Consider the following 17,453-nt stretch of genomic DNA (forward strand, 5'->3'; position numbering starts at 1 on the left):
TCGAGTATGATAGACATCTCACCAAGCAGAAGGTGAAATGACGAGGTCTCAGAGTGTCATCTCTCCACGACATCAATAGTAGGAGGTGACAGTGTTATCCTTATTTTTTGCATGGCGAGTTAAGCTTTTAGACTCATCCTCTCAATTATGTTCACTTCATCTCACTCTAATTTTTACAGACTTTTATGAAATGACTCTAAATAGAATGTTTAAATTTGACTTATTTGCACATATGTTTTTCACCCTTAATTTTACTATCTTTAGAATGTTTAAATTGACTTATTTAAAGTCATATAGGTGCATTTTTTTTCCACCTTATTGGCGAGATCTTATCAAATCTTTGTAATTTTTTCATAATTTTTTGAAATAATTTTCATAAAATTTTCAAAGTAACTACTGAAAATATCTTATAACATATATAAAAATAATTTAAATTTATTTTAATCTTTTAATATAAAAATAATTTATTTTAATAAGTAGTTGCAAATAAACTGTTTATCAAAACACCCCTAATCCTATGCCTAAACACAAGTGGAGGAAAACACATATAATGTTTCCTTCATTCAATGTATACACGTAGTTAAATAATGGATCAATAAAATGGGTTCACATAGGCCAATCCTAATCTATACCACTATATTATAGAGAGACTATTAAACGACGATTATATCTAATGTATAACCCCAGGAAAGAAAAACGAAACATGATTAGGTAACGTAATAGGTTAGAGTAGACAAGTTGAGATTTGCTACAAACAACAACATGCGAATTACGTCACAGAATTGAAATTGACAATTGGTCAATTTTCATATAGCAGGAAGGCGGTGGCGTAAATTAGAATGGTTAGTGTTTTCATACATAAACATAATGTGTTTGAGCTAAATTAGTTATTATCTGTTTGGTGAAAAGGACAAATAGATTTTAATCGCGTCTAACTCATACATCAGCTCTTTCAAATACATTTTAGTTTATCATGGTCATTAAGAGTAAGCTGAAGTTGATTTTTGCGACTTGTTATCAAAGTTTGAGTAAGCATGCACGCCTAGCTGACGTTCAAAGCAGTCTGCCGTTGCAAGGGTCCCTACTAGTTGACAATTGTTTATGTTGTCCAACTTAAAACTTAATTAAGGTAAACTTTTGTCCTTTTTAGTTATAAATTTTTTAAAGCAATTTTGTTCCTAGTGATTTAGTCTTTTAAATTATCAATTATCAACCGTGTACATTATTGTCCTTTTTTTAAAAATTTTGTTTCAAAAATAAACATGTGATATTAATGTGAGTGATATATCAGTCATGGTGATAACCTGCAATTTTTTACTTTTTACGTTTAAGTAATTATCAAAAAGTACTATTTCTTATTTGTTTAAGAAAAAGTTCAGATGAAAAATCCTTAGTTTCATATCCTTCTTCTCCCTTCATATTCTTCTTTTGCCTTCTCCATTAATGCTTCATCCAGTACCAATGAATTAAATCCTCGAAGTCAGAATTCTCAATTCTTCATTTCGAATGCAACTCATGGTGATATCGCACCAAGATGTTCTTGTGGAGCCAACGTAGTGATATGAAGAGTTAGGAAGAAAGGACGAAACGTTGGGAAACTCTTTTGGGACTGCGAATACTTTGTGATACATTTATTGCTATATTCTTTTATGTCTTTTTTCTAATGGGTTGTGGATATTATATGTTAACAGAGTGAAAATGCTAATTATGGATGCAATTGTTTTGAGTGGTATGAAAAAGAATACAATGATGAAGTGCAACCAAAAATATAAAGTAGATGTGTTAATTGTTCAAAATATAAGGAAAATGATGTTGAAATCAACACACCCAAAAGGGCCATTAAGAAGATCCATGAAGATGACAACTATACTAAGGAGGTGATGAAGACCATATTGAAGATGTTTAAGATGTTCGTTTTTGTCATAATATTCTTAGTTTTGATTTTTGTAGTGTTAATGTGTATTTTGGTCAAGTAGTGGTGACTATGGTTAATGTTGATGTTAGTATTGTAAGAAATGTTGTTAATGTTATACGGTAATCATTTTATTAATGTGTTTCTTTCTTCAATCTGATGTTTAGATTATGACCAATTTATGTTACAGTAAGCACTTTTAAATTATGTAATGGTTAGATTTTGTCCAATTTATGTTGCAGTAAGCACTTTAAATTATGTAATGGTTAGATTTTGTCCAATTTTATGTTGCAGTAAGGACATATTTGTCACACTAAAGAAAACATAAAGAATCTGTTTGTTACACTAAAGGAAACATCAAGGACTTGTGGCTTACAATTTGATAGATCTTAAAATGACTTGTGGACAACTCATTTAATTAAAACATGTTATCTATAAAAATAATGGAATTGAAAATTGCACATAGTATCATAAAATTACAAAATAGAAAAGACCATAAATGAACAAAAATAGTGATAAGACCATAATATCCTCGATTAAACCAAACACCCTAAATATATAAAGTAGCATCAAAATGCATAAAGTAGTATTCAAAATACATAAAACACCATCCAAAATAGATCAAGTGGTATCAAAATGCATAAAGTAGTATCTTAAATACATAAACCACCATCCAAAATACATAAAGTAAGATCCTAATTCAACAAAATACATCAATCAACATCCTAATTGTATTTTCTCCTTATGGGAAACTTTGGTGTGGTTCTTATAGTTGCATGTCCCTAATACATTAAGGGGGAGTACGCTAATACAATGATTTTGTTACTTGTTTTATCGCTTTCATTTTCATTACTTTCGTTTATTGAGTCTCCTTCATAATTTCACATCCTCTCTAAATCAAGTTTTTGAAACGATTTATTTTTAGCATGCATAAATCAATTGTTATATTTGAGATTTGATCATGATGGTTTATGTCAATTGTCCGAGTTAGTGAAATAAGAGTCATAGGTGATATCAGTTCAAGTCACGTGGGAAGTGAAATCTCGTACTATTTTGAAAATTTTGAAAAATCGAGAATTCTTGTGTGTGATTTGAATCACTCGCAATTCATGACTCAAATAAAGAAAAATAGAGGCAGAATAGAAAAATGGCGTATGTGATTTGAATAACAGATTACACTTGATTCGAATCATGCAACTTTGTGATTCGAATCACAGTTTGTGCATGACTCAATCACAAACTTCCAGGTAGCCACTAACTTGTCTGATTCGAATCAAGCTTAACACATGACTCAAATCATGGACCTGTGTGATTCAACTCACAGTCAAATCATAGGAAAATGAGTCACTTCCTTTATAAGATCTTGTTTCACACTACTTTCTCATTTGACTCAAATCATGAAATGCACTTGACTCGAATCTAACAAACTTTTTCCATCCATTTTTGTGCTTAACCTCAAACACATATAAAATCATTTTGTCATCATTTCTTAAGTGTGAATCTCATAATCAACATTGTGATTTTATGTGAAACCAATTTCTCTTAAAGACTTGGTTAAGAGTTTTACGTAGCTTTCAAGATTGAGATTGTTATCATTGGTGCTAAAAAATTCCATTGAAAAGAAGGAGGTTCTTCTCTCCGGATTTCCTTGGTAGTGACTGTGTGGAAGGGTACAGACAAGACAAAGTTCTTCTCAAATTTTTGGACAATTCATCACTCAAGGAATCAGTAGGTTCAAGGGTTATTTCTACATACGAAGGCTTAGAGCACATTGGTGATGTTGGAAGATTCATGAAGCGTTAATCGAGTAAAGATTACACAAAAGAATTTGACATTACGATGTATACAAGTCAAGCTCTAGATAGAAGATTTTATTTTTCTTAACATTATTGTGGATTGGTGATTGTATGAACTTTTGCAATATTTGTAAAAATAAAAAGGAACAATGCAGGTTCTAATGGGAAACCATTGAAGAGTGCACGTAGACAAAATGATGACGAACACCGAAGCACTATAAATTCTATTGTACCCTCTCTCCCTTACTCTTGCATTTAATTTTTGTAATTGATTTTAACAAATCAATCCTTCCTCCTCGTCATATGAGTAGAACACCCAGAGTCCAAATACCATTCCCCGTTGCACTGAACTTAACCTTTCGTACTCACCATGACATTTTCTTCTGCTTGTAACCGACTGCAACTTTTATGTATTCGGTTACAGTATTCTTCTACAGCATTTTCAAAACTATTGTTGTTGTCCCACAGCCTGTTGCTTCTGCATTCTCCCTATGTGAACATGACCAATAGTGTGTTCTCCTCATCAAACTCTTGTCTTGCAACCTTGGCTTCATCTCCTTGACGTTCCTTCTTGTCCGCATTGCATTCTTTTGCAAAATGACCGAACCTTTGACAACTAAAGCACTACACCTTACTTTTGTCAATCCTCGTCCTTTCACTTCTTAAGTTTCCTTAACCACCATTTTTATTGCAGCTTCTCTCACCCTTTTGAAAGTCAAATTCTTGGAACTTTAGGACTCTCTTCCACCAAAGTTCTGAAAAACTCCCATTACTCTTCATGAGCCATTTTCCCTTTGATCTCTTGTCTTTCTCGTTAAAACGAGCTTGCAAAGCAATCTTCGCCTTTGCTCATGAGCCTCAAGAGAGATTTGTATTTCCTCTTTGCTCGTCGTCGGGAGATCATTCGATTCTTTAATCGCTACGACAATGTTGTCAAATCTTGGCGTTAAAGAGCGAAAGATTTTCGCGACAACATATTACTCAGTGACTATTTCTCCACATGCCTTCACTTGATTCAGTAACCGAGTGATTCTCGTTGTGAAATCATTGATCGTCTTTTTTCTTCCATTTGAATCAGTTCAAGTTGATGTTTGTGAGTTTGTAACCTCACCGCATTCGCCTTGTCAGCCCCTGCGTATGCCTTCTCTAAGATTTCTCACGCTTTCTTTAACGATTTAGATTCACCAACTTTCTGAAAGTTGTCACCATCCACACATTAATGGATAAAAAACAATGTCTTAAAATCTTTCTTCTTCTCTTCCTTATGCGTTCCTCACTGTCATACGGTGAACTGGACCTTATTGGATTTGTAATCGCAATGTCGCGGTTAGCAAGAGTCGCCACCGACTTTTCTTTTATCCCTTAAGGAAAGGCGGAAAAGAACAGGAAAGACCTTATTTCAGATTCTTAGGTTCGGGAGGTACTTTATACAAAGGGAAGGGGTAAGCACCCTTTGTACCCATGGTTATCCATGGGCTCTTAATTGCTCAATCATTTATGTTTTTCTAGTTTGAAAAAGGTGGTTGAAAAGTGTATAAAAAGGTTTTGAAAACGAGAATTTAACTTTGTAATGATTCTTGCATGAATGTATACAAAGTGGTTATCTCGTATAGTTTTTTTGAGAGTAGTTTAGAAAAATATAACTCGGCAATGATCCTAGTACGGATGTATGCTAAGTGGTGATTTTCTAAAAAGGATGTTTGAAAGGTGTGAGGTGTGAAAAGCATTTTTTTGTTATGACTGAGCAATTAAGGTTATACCTGTCCGAGGTCTTTCCGGGCATTTCCCATCCTTATGAGGGTAAAACTGTCCTTACTATTGAGAAGTAAGTAGTTTTATCCTGGGGATGTAAGAGGGTCATCGTAGGGTCATCGGTTGGTCATTGAAGGCAACAGTTGTGAGGATACCTTAGCATTCGAAGGGACTATCATCATTTAACCGTAGGCTACACCGAAGGGTCATTGAGGGACAAAATCGTATTTTCGAAGGCAACATCCGAGGGACTATGATGATTTTACCGAAGGGTCTTTGCTAAGGATATCCCCATATTCGCGGGACATGACCGTATTACGTAACCGTGGGGTAATAAAGAGAGGTCCGATATCATTTATTTAAAGTCCATGTTTTAAGTTCATTAGGTAATTATGGTGATACCGCATTGAATCGATACATTAAAATCAACACATTAAAGATCAATACATTAAAATTGGTTAGGCAACCAATATGAATTTTCACATTAAAGTGACATAATTTAGAGTCCATCTCCATGAAAGTCTTCCCATGCATAAAGCGGTGTACCTAGCCGGTTATTTCTTCGGAAGTATGCTAGCCTTTACACCATTAACACACAGATTATAGCATTGAGATAAAACACAATTGGAAATTGCATCACAAAATGAATATAACAGCCAGGAATTTAATCCAAATGATGCAGAGTCATGATTAGGTAAGTATAAAACGGGCAACAAAGGGACAAAGCAGCCCCTGTCCTGTTCGCTTCTGCTTCGCCTAGCGAAGGCTCAGCGAAGGCTCGCTGCGGGCTCGCCTAGCGATGAGCTAGCGAGCGGCCACGGGTTTGAAATTATGACCTCAATCAGCAGCATGGCCTATGGCCTCTAACACATAATTATATGGTTCAGTTTCACAATGTTCAAGCACATTTAAATTCTCATGCAAAGCTTCAAAATGTTTATGAATTCAATCATGATATCCTCCACTAATTAAGAACATGAAGTGGTACCATATGCCAAAAGAGAGTACAAAACAATGTCACATGCAAATTAAGACACTAATGCGGTACCACATGCAAAATAAGAATGCCAAGTGATAATCATGTGTCAATTAATATCCTAAAGTGATATCATATGCCAATTAAGAAACTAAAACGATAATAGTGAGGCAAACCTGTTTGCAAATCGAGTTGCAACCTTGAATTGGCGAGCCGGATTGAGTTGGGCGGCGGTAGCTTCGGAGCGGGTAGGCGGCCTTCAGGGTTTCCGCCTTCTGAACTCTTTGGATCAGCAGGGTTTCTGTGTTTCTCCCTCTGGACGCGTGTTTCCGTCCGTCTTCGTCCGTCTCTGTGTGTTCTTTTTCGTGGCAGAAGAGCATGTATTTATAGTAGTGGCAATGGTGACCTAATGGGCTTAAAATGAGGTCCAAAATTTCAAATTCTCGCAAGCTTCGCTAGGCGAAGGAATTGCTCGCCTAGCGAGCAAACTAGGTCTGGGCTTTTTTTGCTGGATCTGGTGCTTCGCTGGGCGAGTGGCATGATGAAATGCTCGCTAGGCGAAGGAGCTGCTCGCCTAGCGAGCAAGCTGTTTTGGGCCGCCTGTGGGTTGGGCCTGTTATGAGTGGGCTTTTGTCCATTTGATATCAGTGCCTTGCAGAACAAGTCAGAGGGTCTTGGAAAATGCTTTGTAATGTCAACGGGCAAATTTTGGGGTATGACAGCTGCCCCTGTTCAATATTCTTGAACCGAGAGAGTAGAATGGTATGTGCCGTTCGTGGTCTGGAGGTGAAAGATTATTGAACACTAGAATGCCCCGAAAATTTGCGCTTGTCCATCAGTCTTGACGGAGATGGGCTTAGAGATGCCATCCAAGAAACTTGCTGAGGAGATTTCCAGCTGGTGTCGTACGTTAGACGATATCTAGGGACATGGGTGTCATACCGGGTCATACATCAGACCGTATAGTGAGTCATCCATTATGCCGTCGACTTCGCTGGGGAGTCAGAGTATGCTATATACTGCTGGGGATATGGGATCAGCATGGATCGTATGTTAGACCGTGTCTGAATACCAGAGTGAGTTGTTCATTAGGCGGATGACTTTGCTGGGGATGAAAGATCAGAATGGATCGTACGCTAGATCGCATCTGGGTTGCAGAATGGGCCGTCCGTTAGGCTGAATCTGCTGAAAAGGGAGTAGTCGTATGCCAGACCACCATTCAGGAATGTACCTGTCCGAAGGTAGCACCTGAGAAAGGGAGTAGTCGTATCCTAGACTACCATTCAGGAATGTACCTGTCCGAAGGTAGCACCTGAGAAAGGGAGTAGCCGTATACTAGACTACCATTCAGGAATGTACCTGTCCGAAGGTAGCACCTGAGAAAGGGAGTAGCCGTATACTAGGCTACCATTCAGGAATGTACCTGTCCGAAGGTAGCACCTGAGAAAGGGAGTAGCCGTATACTAGGCTACCATTCAGGAATGTACCTGTCCGAAGGTAGCACCTGAGAAAGGGAGTAGCCGTATACTAGACTACCATTCAGGAATGTACCTGTCCGAAGGTAGCACCTGAGAAATGGAGTAGCCGTATACTAGACTACCATTCAGGAATGTACCTGTCCGAAGGTAGCACCTGAGAAAGGGAGTAGCCGTATACTAGGCTACCATTCAGGAATGTACCTGTCCGAAGGTAGCACCTGAGAAAGGGAGTAGCCGTATACTAGGCTACCATTCAGGAATGTACCTGTCCGAAGGTAGCACCTGAGAAAGGGAGTAGCCGTATACTAGGCTACCATTCAGGAATGTACCTGTCCGAAGGTAGCACCTGAGAAAGGGATATCCAAATGGGTCGTACGTTAGACCATATTGGAGTTGTTGAGAGTCAGAATGGATCGTACGTTAGACCGTATCTGAGTTGAAAGAGTCATATGTTGGGCTGAATCAGAATGAACCGTACGCTAGGCTATATCTGATAGTATTTGTGTATGCTGTATTTGCAATGAATATTTGGGATGGGCTTATAGATGCCATCGTTGGGAGGATGTCAGAATGAATGTTGACATGGAGTATATCTGAAAGGTGTAGCTGAAGAAGAAAGTAGTCGTACGCTAGACTACACCTCGGAATGTACCATATGCTAGGCAGTATCTGAGGGATATAGTTGAATCTTGAATGTAATTGATAAAGATGTCCGTCTGACTGGACCTTTGTGTTGGTTGTATCAAAAGGATAATTAACCTGAAAAATACAGTTAGCTTCATGCCATGTCATGATGCATGAGATGTTTTATGCTTGCGAACCTGGTATGCATGTATATGCATGTATATGAAATGATGTAAAGTGTATGATGCGGAATGAAGTAAATGTGAGCGCTGTATGCAGGTATGAAATATGAAATGATATAATGAATGCATTAGGCGTCTGAAACATTCTTCCAGGGGACACTACTGGGGGAATAGATCTCAGTCTGCTGGTCGGAGACATTGGTATTGATGGCCCTTCCTTAGCTGGGGATTTGGGTTCTGTCCAACGGGGCCTGGCTGGGGATAGAAGGGATGACCTTTCGGTAGGGCGATGCCGACCTCTTCTGGGGAATAATTGGCGTTGCCGGGGAATCGAATTAGTAACGGACTCCTTGGGGAAGCGTGATTAGACCTTCTCCTCGACCCTGAAGTCGTGTAGTAATTGCTATTGCTATTTTAGGCATGCATTTTTGTAAACATTGGTCATATTCAAGTGCATAAGTCAATTCAAATTAAATCCATGGACGTTTACGCAAATCAAAACAGAAAAGGTAAAACTAAAAGCATCTTTTTGGAAATTGTATTGATTTTGAAAGAGGACCTATAAACAGGCAATTCGTGTACAAGGAGACAGAAATCCTAGTAAGAGGAAATTGTCAAGACAACCAAAAGAAAGCTATGCAGAATAAGTCCTATTGATTTTGATTCCACTACTGTCGTTATGTCTTCAAGCATCTCATCTCCTGCTGTCGGATAGAAGTGATTGGCTTGTTCAGTCCCGGGAACTTGGTTGAAGCTGACAGAGAACGGGACATAGTCATACGCTTTAATCCCTAATTTTTGCCTGGACTGCCTTTTCAGGTTTTCAGTCCACCGGGATACCCCTTTTTGCCCAAGCCGCCTTTTCAGGTTTTCGACTTGCCGGGTATACGTCTTTATATATTTATCCCTAATTTTTGCCCGAACCCTTTTGGTTCGCCGGGATGCCCTTACTTTTGCCTAGGTACGTCGACCTAGCGGGTCTCTTTTATGCGTAGTATTTTTTAACTATGTCCGCGTTCACAGGATGCGGGAAGTCTTCGCCATCCATTGTAGCAAGTATCATGGCTCTACCAGAGAATACTTTCTTAACCACAAATGGCCCTTCGTATGTGGGAGTCCACTTGCCTCTGGGGTCACCTTGTGGTAGAATGATACGTTTGATCACTGTCGCATCCTGCGAAAAATCAACCGGCGAGCCTAAAAATAAAAACACACAGAGCCGCCACTGCGCGTTATTTATCCCAAGATAGGGAAAGGAAACGCTCAGAGAAACCTGGAAAGACATGGTCTCGCGACCAGAGAGAAAAGGTTCGGGAGTCGGTTACGCGAGGGGAAGGTATTAGCACCCCTCACGTCCTAGGTACTCCTAGGGATCCACGTCCTAGAATACAGAATAGGTTGCTAAACATACATCACACACACACGCGGGGAACGCAGGTGGGGTTAAGAGGAACGAGCTCGATAAGGTATCGCACCTTATGCCTACATATCTTGTCTGGAACAAGAATCAGAGCCACTGTAGTTCGGCTTACGCACGCCAAACAACACAAAACATACAAACAAACAAGGGCAAACATGGAGCCCGACAACCACTGGATGGAATTACGTCGGCATCCGAACCAAAACACACTCAAAAGGGCAAACGTGGAGCCCGACAGCCAATCCTGGACTTACGTCAGCATCCGAACCCAAACAATCAATAGCATACAACAAACAAACATACCAACACACGCAAAAAAGAAAAAAAGGCGCCCGGAGTGGTCTCGCACGACCACCTGCCTACATACCTCGTCTGGCACGAGGATCAGGGCGATGTAGTTCCCCTGAAAGGGACTAAATTGCTAACCAGAAACCGGGGAAAGATACACAACTAGGGAGCTGAGACTCGAGCCTAATGTTGTCATGCATCGTTAACCCTAAGTTCGGTTTTCTATCCTACTTGCATAAGCAAACTAACCTAACCAGGAAAGAAGCTAGCACACAAGCATACAATCACATATCATCAAATGAGAACAGGTATCTCAAACAAGCATGTCAATCAGATATCCACATAACACGCACTATAGCCAAACAAGGGGCTCAATCAATCAGGTTTGACTGCCTAAGCAATCGTCTGTACAGGCTGGTTTCGCTCTTAACCTTGCCATTACGAGGCTAAGGTGAAGCAGATGAAAGGATGAAGTGAGGATCAGACCTCACAGCTCTTATCCCTAACCAGGGAGAGCTGACAAATGAGCATGGGTCCAGAATAGGGGAACCCTTCTATACTCGATGACTCTGACACAACAGATCTTGGGCTTTTGATCTCAATGCTACAACCATGTAATGGGAGCAAGGAGAAGACTCACTGAATAGTGGGGGACAGACTGCTTGTCCCTACCTTCCACCAATTGCCTTCTTTGAAGGACTTTTCCTGCTTGGGCTTAAAAATAAACATACACAATCATTGCCTCTTAAGGAGGACTTCAGACATTTATTTGCCCGGCCCGGTAACAGCCGGGTCTCCAGACTACATGAAGTTTAGAGAATTATACCTCTATGCAAGTTGCTTAAGCAAAGCAAAGCAAAGCAATAGTTCACAAGGAACTGAGCAACTAAAGTACCTGGAAACAATCAAACTCAGTCAGTATTCAATCAGACAAATTGTACAGCAAACAATCAAACAGTTTAAACAATACAACACAAAACAAGCCCAAGGCTTAAGCCCAAGCTCCAACACCTACAAAACAATGTTATGTTAGTGTACAAACATCCACAACATCAATTAAAATTGATTTGCATCATTCTCCATGTGCCTTATGCTTTTGATCCTGAAAAACCAAGCAAATATTAGCAACTAGACCACTAGGCCAAGCCTAGGGTCCAAAAGCAACAAAAAAGTTAAAACAGCAAGGCATTCACAATCAAAACTCAAATTAAAGTCAAACAAGAGCAAACATCATTGGTCCCATGTCTATATCATCCATTATGTTCAATTCATGCACAAAACAAGGCACATTGGTTCAAATGAAGCACCAAGCATACAAACAGAATTATTGCATTCAAATCCATACCAAAACACATCCAAAAATTCTCAAATTAATTACACCTAAACAGGGGTCAATCAAGGTCTACCATGTCAAATTTGAGCTTAATTGGGCAAATGGAACCATGTTAATGAAAATCAACAAAAACAGACACAATTTCATGCTTCAATTCACACCATTAATGCATACATCCAATTCAAAAATTCATATCTCATTGAAAACAACAAAGAAATGGATGAGACCAAAACAGGGAGGTCACACAATGTGTCTAGTTCATTCATATCAAATTTCATGGCCATACAATACAATATGAGGATTTCCCAATCAATCTACCAACATGTATCACATGAGCTTGCAATTTCAACAACCAGAAATGAAAAATCATGATCAAATTGAAAATACAGTGAAAAATTCTACAAAAATTCATCAAGCATCCTAACATGTCAACAAGTCATCATGCAAAATTTCAGCCAATTCCAACATGCATAGGTCATCCAATTAAATTCAACAAGTTGACATCAAGAGGTGTGACACAAATTGTCACACCTAAGTTCCAGAATTTGCTGCTCTCTAACCAGGTATCAAAAATTCATGAAATTTACATATAAATAATCCTCAATGAGTCAAGAACCACCACAAAAATTTTCAGCCACTTATTTTAAGATATGAGTATTTCATGATCAAATTGCCAAAATGTATCAAAATGTGACATACATTAGAAAAGCCTATGCCAAATAAAATATTTGCCAAGCACAACTTTGACCAATAGGTCAAAAAAATCCTACACAAGTCAACAAAGTCAAGGAAAAAATCTCCATATTTTTAGGAATTTTTTACTATTTTTTATGAATTTTTTAAGGTCATGGTAATTTTTTAAGAATTAAAATGAATTAACTTAAATTAATAAAAAATGAAATTTCAGTGGCATTATGGTAATTAGTTGGCGGGAGCGGGAAACCGCCAATTTGAATTTTCAAATGGAAATTAGGATCAAACACACAAATATCATCATCTTCAACATGAAAAATTTCCAGAAAATGAACGAATGCTCAAGAACACCAAATTCACGAATCCTAACCAAAACTAACAAACTTATAGTCGTTGGAACCGTTACAACACGTAGAACATGAATCTCAACTCTAATCAAACTAAAACTTCCTAAATCGTGCGAATCGTTGAACTTAGGGTTCTAGATCTAAACTTCGAGTTAAGATTTCTCCGCCTACGATTGATCATTTTCAATTCCGAAACCAGCATGATGATCTACGTGATACACTCTACCACACGCACACAATAGTTAAATGAAAGCTCGAGGTCGAATTTTGACCAACCTGCTATGGCAGCAGCGAATCCGATGGAATCAAGGCGCAATTTGGTGAAACAGTGGCAGTGCAGGCTCGTGGCAAGGTGATGCGAAGCTCAGCTCCCTTCAATTTCGCTCCTATTGCTCAAACTTCGATTTCACCATGGATGGAGTGATATTGGACAGCTGCGATTCGATGCACTTCATGCTCCAACTTTCCAAAACAGTCCAAGATAATGATTAGAGAAGATGAATGCAAAAGGAATTATGGAAATTGATTGAGTTTTGGTGAAGAAACTTGGAATTGAAGTTTTTTTGTTCTTGAGAAAATGGAGAGAATTTGAGAGGTTTTTGATCTGAATTTTTGGTGAATGATTTTCTGTTATGATTAGCAAGTGATTTTGATTATATATGTGAGCCTAATCCATGCTTAATCCACTTGATTAGTTAAATGGCATGTTAAGTGAAAATGGTAATTGTGCAAATAAGGGCAAAATTGTCAATTCCATAGCCAGCTCATTGACACCTGTTTTGACACCTCACACAACCCCTAAATATCATGTATGAGCTGTAGGAACTTGTCCCATGCTGATTGGTTGCTCCATTCTCAAATTCACTATGTGTATGCAAAATGACCAATTTTCACCATTTCACTTTTCAAGCCAAATCTCAATTTAAAAGGCCTATGCATGAAATGAATATTCAAACACACTCCAAATGCCATTCCTGAGGTGTTGGAAAAAGTCCCATTCAAAAATTCCAATTATTTTGACATTTGGACGATTTTGCCCCTGGTCCAATTCAGCTGTCCAGTTGAAAAGTGACTTTTTGCCTTGGCCATTTTTGGGAAAATCCAATGATGCACCCTCAAAGTACATGTCAAATGGAGTTTGTGCATATAAAGAACTTGCAATTTGGACAAAGTATGTGGTAGTTATGGCCTCCTGATTACGGTCTTTTCTGAAATTCAATGAGCCATATCTTGCAAACCACACATTGGATTTTCAAGTTCTTGGACTTTTTGGAAAGGTGAGAACAAGATCTACATCTGTCATGTTGAACAATTTTTCATTTGAAGCTTCCTTGGACATCTGTTTTTGAGGTCAAAAACTTTCCATTTTTGGAAACTTCAGCTACAAGTCACTTTCTATTTTTGGCAGTTTTTGTCCTGACTTGATTTTCTTCATTTTTAAGCTTTGAGATGTCATTTAACACTTGTTCCAACATGAATGAAGTGTGTCTAACTCATTTCCACCTCCAAATTCACCAGATCATGTACAGTTGACCATAGTTGACTTTTCATCTGACAGATGAATCTGGCAATGCATAGATCAATTTAAACCCCAATTTCCAACTGAAATGGCTCAAGGGTGACACCCTAGCCTCAATAAGCACAATATAAGCAAAGAATGAACCCCATAACCATCATAAACCTCATCTCCTGATCCAGCCCTGACTGGCCCAATACAACTGATTAGGGTTGACCAGTGGTCAAAACCCTAATCTCAAGGAATCTTCTCCAATCTCTTGATGACACCCAACCATGATGATGATGATGTATCAATTCAATCAATCATGAAGACCAATACCCTTGAAAATCATGAAACCCTAATTCACAGCCCAATCCTCAGATGGCCATGATCAATCAATAAACCCTAGGCTTGCACTTCCTGACTTCCTCATCTTCTGATCAAGACTTGGGAGGATGACTTGCACAATGTAACCACATGCTATGCAATATGAAATGCCTAATGTCCTAAAATGATATGCAAATATGTTAATGTTAGTCCCAAGAGAGGAGGGCAAATTTTGAGGTGTTACAATCACCAAGTCGCCTACTTGATACACCTGTCTCTTGACTCTTTTGTTAAATGCCTGGGTCATGCGCTTCTGATATATCTGCCCGTGACAAACAGCCGCAAGTCTCTTCTCGTCAATCAAGTTTATTTGATCAAGTCGAGTCTGAATCCATTCGTCTTCGTCTAAGCCCGCCTCTTTCATGATTCTTAGAGAAGGAATCTGGACTTCCACTGGTAAAACAGCTTCCGCTCCGTAGACTAAAGAGAAAGGAGTTGCCCCTGTCGAAGTGCGTACTGAAGTGCGATAACCATGGAGAGCAAATGGTAACATCTCATGCCAGTCTTTGTACGTTACTGTCATCTTTTGTATGATCTTCTTGATGTTCTTATTAGCAGCCTCCACGGCGCCATTCATCTTTGGCCGGTACGGAGAAGAATTATGATGCTTTATTTTGAACTGCGTGCAGAGTTCAGTAACCATCTTGTTATTCAAATTAGTACCGTTGTCAGTGATAATTCTCTCAGGGATGCCATACCGACAAATAAGACTATTCTTGATGAACCGTGCCACTACATTCTTGGTGACAGAAGCGAAGGAGGCTGCCTCTACCCACTTTGTGAAGTAATCAATAGCGACGAGAATGAAGCGATGTCCATTAGAAGCCGTAGGTTTAATCTCTCCAATCATATCGATGCCCCACATTGCAAAGGGCCAAGGAGCTGTTAACACGTTCAATGGAGCAGGAGGTACATGTACTTTATCCGCATATATCTGACACTTGTGGCAGGTTCTGGAGTGATGGTGGCAATCAGCTTCCATGGTAGACCAATAATACCCTGATCTCAGAATCTTCTTGGCCATGGTATGTCCATTAGGATGAGTCCCAAAAATACCGTCATGCATGTCTTCCATAATCTTTTCCGCTTCCTTTTTATCCACACAGCGAAGCAGAGTCGAGTCGTGATTACGTTTGTATAACACTCCATTACTCAGCAAGAATTTAGCGGAGAACTTCCTCAGGAATTTTCTGTCCTTGATGGATGCCCCTTCAGGGTATTCCTGAGCTTCTAAGTATCTTTTTACGTCGTGGAACCAAGGTTTTTCCCGTACTCCCTCAGTGTTAAGTTCATAACAGTATGCCGGTTCATCTAGTCGCTCAATGGTAATCCTGGGAGCTTCACCGTCCCATCTGACTCTGAACATAGATGACATGGTAGCTAATGCGTCTGCCAACTGATTCTCTTCTCGTGGAATATGTTCAAATGTAATCTCTTCAAAGTATGGAAGTAATGCCATTACCTGCTCTCGATAAGGGATGAGATTTGGATGTTTAGTATCCCATTCTCCTTTGATCTGACTGATTACCAAGGCCGAATCTCCGTACACACTCAAAAACTTGATTCGCCAATCTATAGCAGCTTTGAGTCCAAAAATACATGCTTCGTACTCAGCCATATTATTGGTACAATGAAAACATAGTCTAGCAGTGAGAGGCGTATGGTAACCTCCAGGAGAAATGAGTACAACCCCAACACCATGGCCCAATGCATTAGAAGATCCATCAAAGACCATAGTCCATCGGGATCCCCATTCGGGTCCTTCATCTGGTTTAGGTTTTTCATTATCAGTAACAAACATGACATCCTCATCTGGGAACTCAAAATTCATAGATTGGTAATCATCCACCGCTTGATGAGCCAAATGATCAGCCAACACGCTTCCTTTGATTGCTTTCTGGGTAGTATACTGGATATCGTACTCTGTTAAGATCATCTGCCACCTTGCTATTCTTCCGGAGAGGGCAGGCTTCTCGAACATGTATTTGATGGGATCCATCCTAGAAATCAACAAAGTGGTATGATTCAACATATACTGTCTTAGTCGGCGAGCAGCCCAGGCCAAAGCACAGCAAGTTCTCTCGAGCAGTGAGTATCTTGTTTCACAGTCGGTAAACTTTTTGCTCAGGTAGTATATTGCATGCTCTTTTCGACCAGACTCGTCATGTTGCCCCAATACGCACCCCATTGAATTTTCTAACACGGTCAAATACATGATTAGAGGTCTTCCTTCCACTGGGGGTATCAAAATCGGAGGTTCCTGGAGGTAGTTCTTGATTTTGTCAAAAGCCTCTTGGCATTCGTCATTCCATATCATCTCTTGATTTTTCCTCAGCAATTTGAAAATGGGTTTGCAGGTAGCGGTCAAGTGGGAGATAAATCGAGCAATGTAGTTCAAGCGTTCCAAGAAACCTCTGACTTCTTTCTCCGTACGGGGAACTGGCATTTCTTGAATAGCTCTCACTTTAGCCGGGTCAACCTCAATTCCTTTACCGCTGACAATAAAGCCCAAGAGTTTACCGGACCTTACCCCAAAAGTGCATTTGTTCGGATTCAATCTCAACTTGTACTTCTTCAACCTCTCGAACAGTTTGTATAAATGATCGAGATGTTCCTCTTCAGTATGAGATCTAGCTATCATGTCATCCACATATACTTCTATCTCATGATGAATCATGTCATGGAACAAAACCACCATAGCACGCTGGTACGTTGCCCCGGCGTTCTTTAGACCGAATGGCATTAATTTGTAACAGAAAGTGCCCCA

At 39.3% G+C, this 17,453-nt stretch overlaps 1 long non-coding RNA gene across 1 annotated transcript; it reads left to right on the forward strand.

The window, feature by feature from the left end:
• The first annotated feature begins 690 nt into the window (after positions 1-690).
• Positions 691-2,067, forward strand: LOC127083271 (uncharacterized). Its single transcript, XR_007788368.1, has 2 exons — positions 691-1,129; positions 1,692-2,067. It is a non-coding gene; the product is annotated as an uncharacterized LOC127083271 (long non-coding RNA).
• The last annotated feature ends 15,386 nt before the right edge of the window (positions 2,068-17,453 follow it).

Source organism: Lathyrus oleraceus, chromosome 5, assembly GCF_024323335.1.
Source record: "Lathyrus oleraceus cultivar Zhongwan6 chromosome 5, CAAS_Psat_ZW6_1.0, whole genome shotgun sequence".
NCBI lineage: Eukaryota > Viridiplantae > Streptophyta > Magnoliopsida > Fabales > Fabaceae > Lathyrus > Lathyrus oleraceus.